Below are 9,392 nucleotides of genomic sequence, written 5' to 3'. Positions count from 1 at the left end.
CGAGCGTAATTATTGAAATATTGGTTCAATTTTTTAAATTCTCTCTACATTAATTGCCCGAAAATTCCTTTTCATGTCCCAAATAAAAAAATATATTTTAATTTTCTATCGCTTTTCTGGGGTTGGTGTAGGCTGAAGAAATTATGAATCTAATATTTTCTATATAAACTAGTTGGTTACAAAAACTTACTAAACCTTCAATTACTAAGTTGGTATCTTCTAAATTACCGATAATTCATGACTAATTAATTGAACTAAAAGTTATCTCTCGAGACGGATTCGAACCGCCGACAACACGATCTACAGTCATATGCTCTACCAACTGAGCTATCGAGAGTTAAATGTAGATTTATTGAAGCATATTTTGTAGTCGTATTACTTGTTCTGATATAGTTTAAATTTGAACGCTTCTAAAACAATTGTCTAAATTTTTATATAATTATTAAATTTCTTACCAATAAATAATACCATATGTGATGACTTGGGATGGGGTGGTCACAAAATATCATAAAAAATATGTTAAGGAGATAAAAATCCCGAAAGAAATAGAAGCATACATGCAAGCTCTCAAACTTAGCAAGACACTCGAACTCATCTAATTTGAGAAAAGAAGAGCAGTTGATGAAGATAGATCAGGTGAAGGTGTCAAAAGATGCATCAAGGAGTTGTGCAATATTCCCAATGGGCTGACCGCGTCTAAAGAGATAAAATCGATGTAAGAAAATTAACCCATAAATAAATAAAGTCTTATCAATAGATTATAAATACAATATGGGAGAGTTTATATGATTATCTAAAATTATAAGTTTAAAATTTATATAGTTCACATTTTCATGTATATCATAAATTAATTGCTTTAAGATATTCAAAAAAAATTATTGTGATCTATGTCTTGAATACAATTCTAATATAATTCGCATATAATATATTTGAAAAAAAATATACTGTAAACAATGAAAATTTTTAAATTCAATATTAATATAATTGAAAGGAATTTGCTGAAATAAATTGTGGTCTGATTGATGGTATGAATTTATCAATGCCAATAATAAATAACTCTTATAGAATTTTGTAGTTATATACACAAACCTTGGGATTAAATAAAACCCTTTAATATATATGTCTTGTAGAGTGAGGGGTATTGAAGAATATTTATAAGAGATTAAAAAATAGCCAAAAGTAATAATACGCTTTGAGCACGAGAGATCATGACAGTTGTGCTTGAGAACAAAAACTAAAATTATAACCAATAATTTAGCATTAAATAAATAAATCGATATGCTGATTGCTCAATATCATTATCTTGTTCGTTCTAAATGGTGTGTAAATTTTTTTGTAAAAAAACATAAAATTATTATTATTTATAAATTTATTCGATAATATTCTAAAATTATATTTACTGCTCGATGAATACTTAAAAAAAATTAGCTTTATCATGATGATTTATAAGTTTTTTAAGAGTATTCGTAATGTGATGTTATTTTGTTATAAAAACGAAGCTACTCTTTTAATAATTTCTAAAGACTCCTGTTTGCAAAATTTATTTAAATGATGATTTTCAAGTTTTTAAGGAAAATCGTATTCGTAATGCGATGTACCTATGTTTTTGAATATAGTTACTGTTTATATAATTTCTATAGAAATCAGCTTTAGCTAAAATTTTCTATGATGAAATAATTTTTCTTTTTAAATTTTTTTGAAGCTGAATCTTGGTTTTAAAATCTATCATACAGATTTTAGAATTGCATGCAGATCCCAAAACAAAAAATATATCAGAAAATACTAACAGTTTTACCATTCAATACACGTAAATCTTGAATTTTTTACTATTATAAAGATGAAAATTTGATCGATTTATACTATATTTCTTTGATATATTTGCAACGCAGAAGGTTTAAAATGAAAATCATTATTAAATTATATTGATTATCTTGGTTTTAAATTATAGAACTGAGTATTCTAATCTTTTTTTAACATGGATGGGCGTTATTCATAGTAATTTTTATAAATCTTTATCGGCATGTAACAATTATGCAGTATTCCCGATTCTGTTCACCGAATATAGCATGTATTTTAACAGATGATCGATTATTTTAAATGAACTTGCTATAGCTGCTTTTGTAATAAAGTCGTTCAATGTTTGTGATTTATGCCCTCTCCATATATACAAATTTATATCAATAATTCTTTTAAACGAATATAAATGCAGACTAATAGATGATCAATTCACATGTAAAGGCATAACCTTTTTTATCACATAAACAGCTGGTTTATTTGTTAAAAACATATAGTAAATTTGAATGAATATTACGATGCATAATTCTTTAAAAAAAGTATATATTCACTATTTTTGTTACTCTAATAAGTTCCAACTTGTTTAAATGCTTTTTTTTTGCAAACATTGAACTGATTTGTTGTCTAACATTTATGATCACGTCATAATCTATTTTTTTCTACTGGCATCACAGAAAAGAGTAAAACGGTAGCTTTATTGGTGTTTCACATACTTAGCGTGTTTTTAAAATCAAATTTATTAGGTTCACATGGTGAGTATTTTTTAAAGTTTAGGATTATACGCGCTAAATTTTATAAATTTCGAAGATTTTACCCATGATTTTCATTTTTTAAATCTATTTAAGAGAAATAAACATGCCAATTTTATACAATAGATCAAATAAAAAGAACTTATTTTTACAAAATAACTTTAAGTTCTCCACTATTTTTAATCAAGAACTCCGATTTTATAAAATAAATTTAAGTCCTCTACCAGGTTTAATCACGAAATCCGAGCCAATAAGCACCTCAGTTATGGTTACTAAGCAAAAATCTGATTACCAAATCTTAAAATTTCTATTTTGCCGTTTTAGTTCAAACCATGCTTCTCGACTTTATTTGGTATGTGCTTATTTTCACTTTGCATCTTGGGGAAAAAATTCATTTTGAAGATTTAAATTATGTCTCTAAGTGTTTTATATTAAGCATTTTATGTTCTAATTCTGCCTATATTACGATGACTATTTTTTTATTTTAAATGCCAATTTCTTAAAACCCTATATGTAGTCGCTAACAATATGAATGAAGTGTTTTTAATGTTTTAAAATGATATATATACTAATTAAATATGTATAATTATACGAATATTTATATTGAATGTATATATATCACATTTTTTTGTGAGTAGATACCATATCATAATAAGCGAGAATTCGTCAAAACATCTGTTTTTATTAAATGTATATAATGCATGCATTGATAAGAAAAAAACAAATAAAATATTTTAAACGTATAAAATTACATATTTTTAGAAATTAATACAATAGAAATATCAGGAAAATATTTTTTAAAAGACTTAATAGATATAGCTTTGATGTCTGCAAAAGCCCTGCAATAAACTTAGAAACCGCAATATTTGGAAATACAAAAATTATCGCAAGAATAAAGGGTTACAGGCACAGAAAAAGATTTTTTTTATAAGAACGAAATAAACTAAAATATATGGAAATAAAAGCCAAAAAAATTATTTTGAAATAAGAATTTAATTTTGTGAAATAAATGTTTGAGTTATATATATAAAATGCCCGTAATTTAATAAATATTATCATATAATCGAATGTAAGTAACTAAAGTACCCAAAACCTTTGTTTCAAAAATGCAATAAATGACTAATACCATATTGGATAATTCTTTAAATTTACAAATTATACACTTTGACCAATTTAATTTTAGCACTGTTTCCAATATTTTTTTTACTGTTTAAAATAAAGAAATATATATTTTTTTAAACATATTAAAAAATCAACGAAAAGATTAGATTTACAGATAATTTAAGATAAATTTGAGCGTGTATTCTAATTTTTGTTTAAATCCGATGGAAAATTTATTCTAACCTTTACTAGTTAAAAATAAATTATAATCTTTTGATGCTAATTTAGTTACGAGAAATATATTTACCCGTTAATGTATTAGAGGCCTTTCTTATCTCTCCTTTTTTATAATAGAGGCGATTTCTTTTCACCCTTTTATAATTTAGAGATAATTTCTTTCTCTCTTTTTATATAAGAGAGGTTTTTTTATTCTCTTAATATATGGTATTGGTTATTTCTTTTCTCCCTTTTTATGCATTGGATCAATTTCTTTCTTCACTTATTAATATTTAGAGATAATTTCTTTCTCTTATTTTATATAAGAGAGGCTTTTTTATTCTCTTAATATATAGTATTGGTTATTTCTTTTCGCCCTTTTTATGCATTGGATCAATTTCTTTCTTCACTTATTATAATTTAGAGATAATTTCTTTCACACTTTTTATATAAGAGAGGCTTTTTTATTCTCTTAATATATGGTATTGGTGATTTTTTTTCACCTTTTTTATGCATTGGATCAATTTCTTTCTTCACTTATCATAATTTAGAGATAATTTCTTTCTCGCTAATTATATGAGAGAGGCTTTTTTATTCGTTTTATAAATAGTATTGGTGATTTCTTTTCACCCTTTTTATATCAGAGGCGATTTCCTTTTATTAATTTTAATAATTAAAGCGAATTCGTTCCACTAATTTTAATCTTTAGAGGCAGTTTCTTTCCTCACCTTTAATAGATAAGAGGAAATTACTTTTCTTACCTTTATTATATTAGAAGCAATTTTTACTTTCACTTTTTAATAATTTGAGGCAATTTCTTTCCACGCTTTTTATATGTTAGATCAATTTCTTTTTGACTTATTGTTAATTAGAGATGATTTCTTTCCACGCCTTTTATAGATTAGAGATAATTTCTTTCCTCTCCTTTTAGAAATAAAAAAAATACTCTCTTTATAGATTATCGACAATTTATTATTTCTACTTGGATATATTATTGGAAATTTTTTCCCTCTCTTTAAATATTAGAGGCGATTCATCCACTAATTTTAATAATTAGATGCAATTTCTTTGCTCTTTTTTTAAAATGAAAAAAAATTCTTTTTATAGATTTTAAGAGATTATGATAAATTCAAAAAAAAAGAATCACCCCTTTATGACTCAAGATAATTTCGGAACAATTCCACAGCAATCATCAAAACCAAAATTATTTTCTAAATATTTACCCGACAGAACCGACAACAATATATTTGCACATGATCAATACCGAATTTTAAACATGATACGTGACAACAAAGCAGAACAAATACTAAATAAATATGCCGATATATTGCAAACGCAGATGGCCACATCGAGTGATTTTACGATAAAGAGTCGAATAAATATATTGACACGTGTACTTGAAGAAAATAATTACGAGAACACGACATTGTTGGATGATTTATTAGTTTTAAAAAAGATGTACTTATACGAGAAGCAAAAAATAATGAGAGAAAGAGTAGTTTTAGCTTTACAAGATAGTTTGATGGTTGATCAGTATTTCAATTCGGCTGAGTATGTTACAGAGCCACTTACGAGTCTTGAAGATATTATGTTGATAGAAGAGATGGAGAAATCGTTTGTTGTTGAGCAGATGCGCAAGACAAGACAGGTAAGGCTTGATTTCTGTAAGGAAGTGGTTAGTACCCATAAGAATCTTTTTGTTAATTTGGATGTTTTGTTTAATGAAAGGATGGATACTTTGTACCGAAGTGTTTCTGGATTTAATTTGGGTTTGGAGAGGGAAGAAGCCAAAAGGAAGGAGAAGATTGTAAGGGATAAGATACGTCTATTGAAAAGTACCGATGAACAGGGGTACTTGAAATATGTTAGGGAGGTCAAAGAGAATAGAATGCAGCTTATTTTTAAGAAGTCGGAGGAATGTGTTAAAGAAATATCTAGGCGTATTCAAATACACAATGATCACAATTGTGATAATGTTGATGTTATAAGAAATAACGATACCTTAAATAACACCAATAATAATATTGAGGTAAAGATTAATGGCATGGATATTGGCAGTAGTAGTGCTAAAATCAATAATAATAATTTAAATGATCAATGCTTTTTTGTTGGGGAGTATGAAAGAATGCACCATCAGCCTTCCAATCTACAATTACCATTAAAGGATTACCAAAGAAAGGGGGTGGAATGGTTAATAAACCTCCACAACAACAAACTAAATGGAATATTAGCCGATGAAATGGGTTTGGGAAAATCAATACAAATAATAGGTTTCCTTTCATATTTACAAGAATCAAAGGGTTTTAAAGGACCATACCTTGTAGTAGTCCCACTTATAACACTTTCTGGTTGGACTGCAGAACTGGCCAAATGGAATCCAAATTTAACTTTTATCGAATACAGAGGCACTCCTGATGCAAGAAAAATCTTACATGGTTTAATCAAAGATACAAATCCAAATATAGTTATAACGACCTATGAATATATCATTAAAGACAAAGGATTCCTACAAAAAATCGAATGGACATACTTAATTGTCAATGAAGGCTCTCAACTAAAAAGTAGGGAATCGAAGCTTGGTTTAATATTTAATTCGAAGTATAAAACTAGGTATAGGCTTGTTTTAACATCCACCCCGGTACAAAATTCTCTGTCTGAGTTGTGGTCTATCCTTAATTTTATTGTGCCACATGTTTTTAATTCGCTTGGGTCGTTTGAGGATTGGTTTAATGGCCCGCTTGGTTTGGGAAATGAGAAAATTGAATTGGATGAGAGCGAAAAACTCTTGATTATTCAAAAACTAGATGCTATTTTGCGCCCTTTTTTGCTCAGAAGGCTTAAAAAAGATGTGGCATCCGAATTACCAGAAAAAATTGAAAGAGTTATCAAAGTTAAAATGAGTAAAGTTCAAAGACTAATATACGATGAAATAAAGCGAAAAGCTAGGCCAAGTTCTATGGCACAAAATGAGCACATGAAAGAAGATCCAAAAGTTAATAAATCAAATAAACAAACTGCTATCTCAACAAGCTATGATAAAGGTAAGAAAAGACCTATATCCGAAGAGAATTTAAATGTTTCTGAAGTTGTAAACGGTGTAATGCAACTCCGAAAAGCATGCAACCATCCCTTCATATTCGAACAAATGGAGCAAAAAATAAACCCACAAGGTATAAACAACATTTTATTGTACACATTAAGCGGAAAATTTGAGCTTCTAAACAGAATACTCCCGAAACTAAAAGCAACAAGTCACAGAATACTTATTTTTTTCGAAATGACTGAAATCATGAACATAATGGAAGACTTTTTAACAATGCAAGACTACAAGTATCTCAGACTCGATTCAAATAAAAGAGCCGAAGAAAGAAACGAACTGGTCGAAATATTTAACCAGGAATGCGATTACTTTATTTTTCTTTTGTCAACACGCGCAGGTGCCATTGGCATAGACATGAATTCAGCAGATACAGTTATTATCTTCGATACCGATTGGAATCCACATGCTGATCTCCAAGCTCAAGATAGAGTTCTAAGGATCAGCCAAAAAAAAGAGGTTAGGATTTTACGACTGGTTGCGTCTAACTCTATTGAAGAGTATATGATGAGAAAGACGCTGATGAAACTTGACCAAGATACCAAAATTATTCAGGTGGGAAAATCAGATAAAAAATATGATTATAAAGACGAAAAGGAACTAATATCATTAAAATCAAATAGTGAAAATGAGTGTAGAGAAGATGACATTGAATTAAAAGACGAAATTAAAAATCAAATTGAAGTACAAGAAGAAGTTAAAACACTAAATCTTGAAAACGATTTCGAGGATAAAGAAGATCAAATTAACAAAATTTATCCGAATCAAATAACAAGCATCGAGGCTAACGAGAACGATGAAATAAATATAATTCTGGCAAGAACAAAAAAAGAACTAAATTTTTTTAGAAAAATAGACAAAGAAAACCAACACAAAGAATCTTTCGACAGTCTAGACTTGGAAAATGATTTCGGAATTAACGAAGTATTCGCTGAAAACATAAAAAATAAAATATGTCCTCTAGTAGACACCCCAAAAAAATTAAAAATGTCAAACACCGCTGAAATTAAAGCGAAAAAAGAATATATTATCCAATATTTGATGGATTTAAAGGATGGTAAAAGACAACGAATCAAGATATTCATGGATTTACCCCCCAAGAATCATTACCCTGACTACTACGCTTCTATTAAACACCCCATATCTATTAATTGCATAAAAAAGAAACTGAACAATAATAATTATCGGATAAATAACGTGAGAAATGATCTCAATACTATATTTAGAAACGCTATGGAATATAACGTTGAGGAATCCGAAGTCTATCAAGATGCTAAATTTTTTGTCGAGGTGGTTAAAAAACTATTTGAAACATTGTGAATTCATCTACTAATTAAAAAAAATACTTGAAAATAATTTTTTAAATTCGGTTTTTAAGTTAAAGCTAATATTTATAATTATTATTTTTTAAATTAACTGACATGGTTATGGTTGATGAAAAAATTTTTAAAATTTTATAATCAATACATTGGAATTCTATACTTGGAATGCAAATTAAAAAATTTTTATATGAGATGATCTAGTTTTTATTGAACTAATTTCTATTTAACAGTATATATCAATTTCTAAATATATTAATCTATTGTTAAGGAGTTATAAATCCCATATGAAGTAGAAGTATACATGGAAGCACTCACACTCCGCAAGACACTTAAACTCATCTCATTTAAGAGAAGAAGAGCAGTTGATGAAGATAGATCAGAGGTCGTTGTCAAAAGATGCATCAAGGTGTGTGCAATATTCCCAATATGCTGACCTCGTCTAAATAGATAAAATCGATAATAAAAAAATTAACCCATGAATAAAAAAAATATTAATTTATTGTACAGACACAAAATTCCTGCATACTATTATTTGCTATCAATAAATTCAACCATCCTTGTCTTTAATTAGATCAGAACAATTTGTATTTATACATTATTCGTTTTATCTTTCTTTAAAATTTATGCCATTTCATAAATTATAAGAGCATTGATTTAATATAAATTGATTTTTTCATTATCCATTTACTTATTATAGCAAGAAAATCTTTGTTCCAACCACAATGTAATTTTATTTTCAAATATTAGATATAAAAGTGATACAATTTAAACCAAGAAATAAAAATTTGACTGTAACTTTGTCAAAACATTTAAACTTTGACAATTTAAATTTTATTGGTTCTTAATAAGAGAGATAGCCCAATTATTTCTGTATGTTGCTGATCAACAGCTTCGACAGCAGAAAAATCTTATAATTGGTAATTTGACTGCAACTTTGTCAAAACATTTTAAACTTTGATAATTTAAATTTTATTGGTTCTTAATTTAAGGAATAGCCCAATTATTTCTGTATGTTGCTGATCAAAAGCTTCGACAGCAGAAAAACCTATACTTGGTAATTTATATGCAGATATCAAAAAATAGCTTTATTTATGCTTAAATTATGTTTTTTTT

At 27.6% G+C, this 9,392-nt stretch overlaps 1 non-coding gene across 1 annotated transcript; it reads right to left on the bottom strand.

Annotated features, from left to right (window-relative positions):
* Positions 1 to 264: 264 nt before the first annotated feature.
* On the bottom strand, positions 265 to 337 carry TRNAY-GUA (transfer RNA tyrosine (anticodon GUA)). The gene has a single exon. It is a non-coding gene; the product is annotated as a tRNA-Tyr (tRNA).
* Between the last annotated feature and the right edge of the window lie 9,055 nt (positions 338 to 9,392).

Source organism: Rhyacophila brunnea, unplaced genomic scaffold (assembly GCF_057557595.1).
Source record: "Rhyacophila brunnea isolate RB1 unplaced genomic scaffold, BYU_Rbru_1.0 scaffold_160, whole genome shotgun sequence".
Taxonomy (NCBI): domain Eukaryota; kingdom Metazoa; phylum Arthropoda; class Insecta; order Trichoptera; family Rhyacophilidae; genus Rhyacophila; species Rhyacophila brunnea.
The sequence above is the reverse complement of the archived record's forward strand: the minus strand, read 5'-3'. Positions and strand labels throughout refer to the sequence as shown.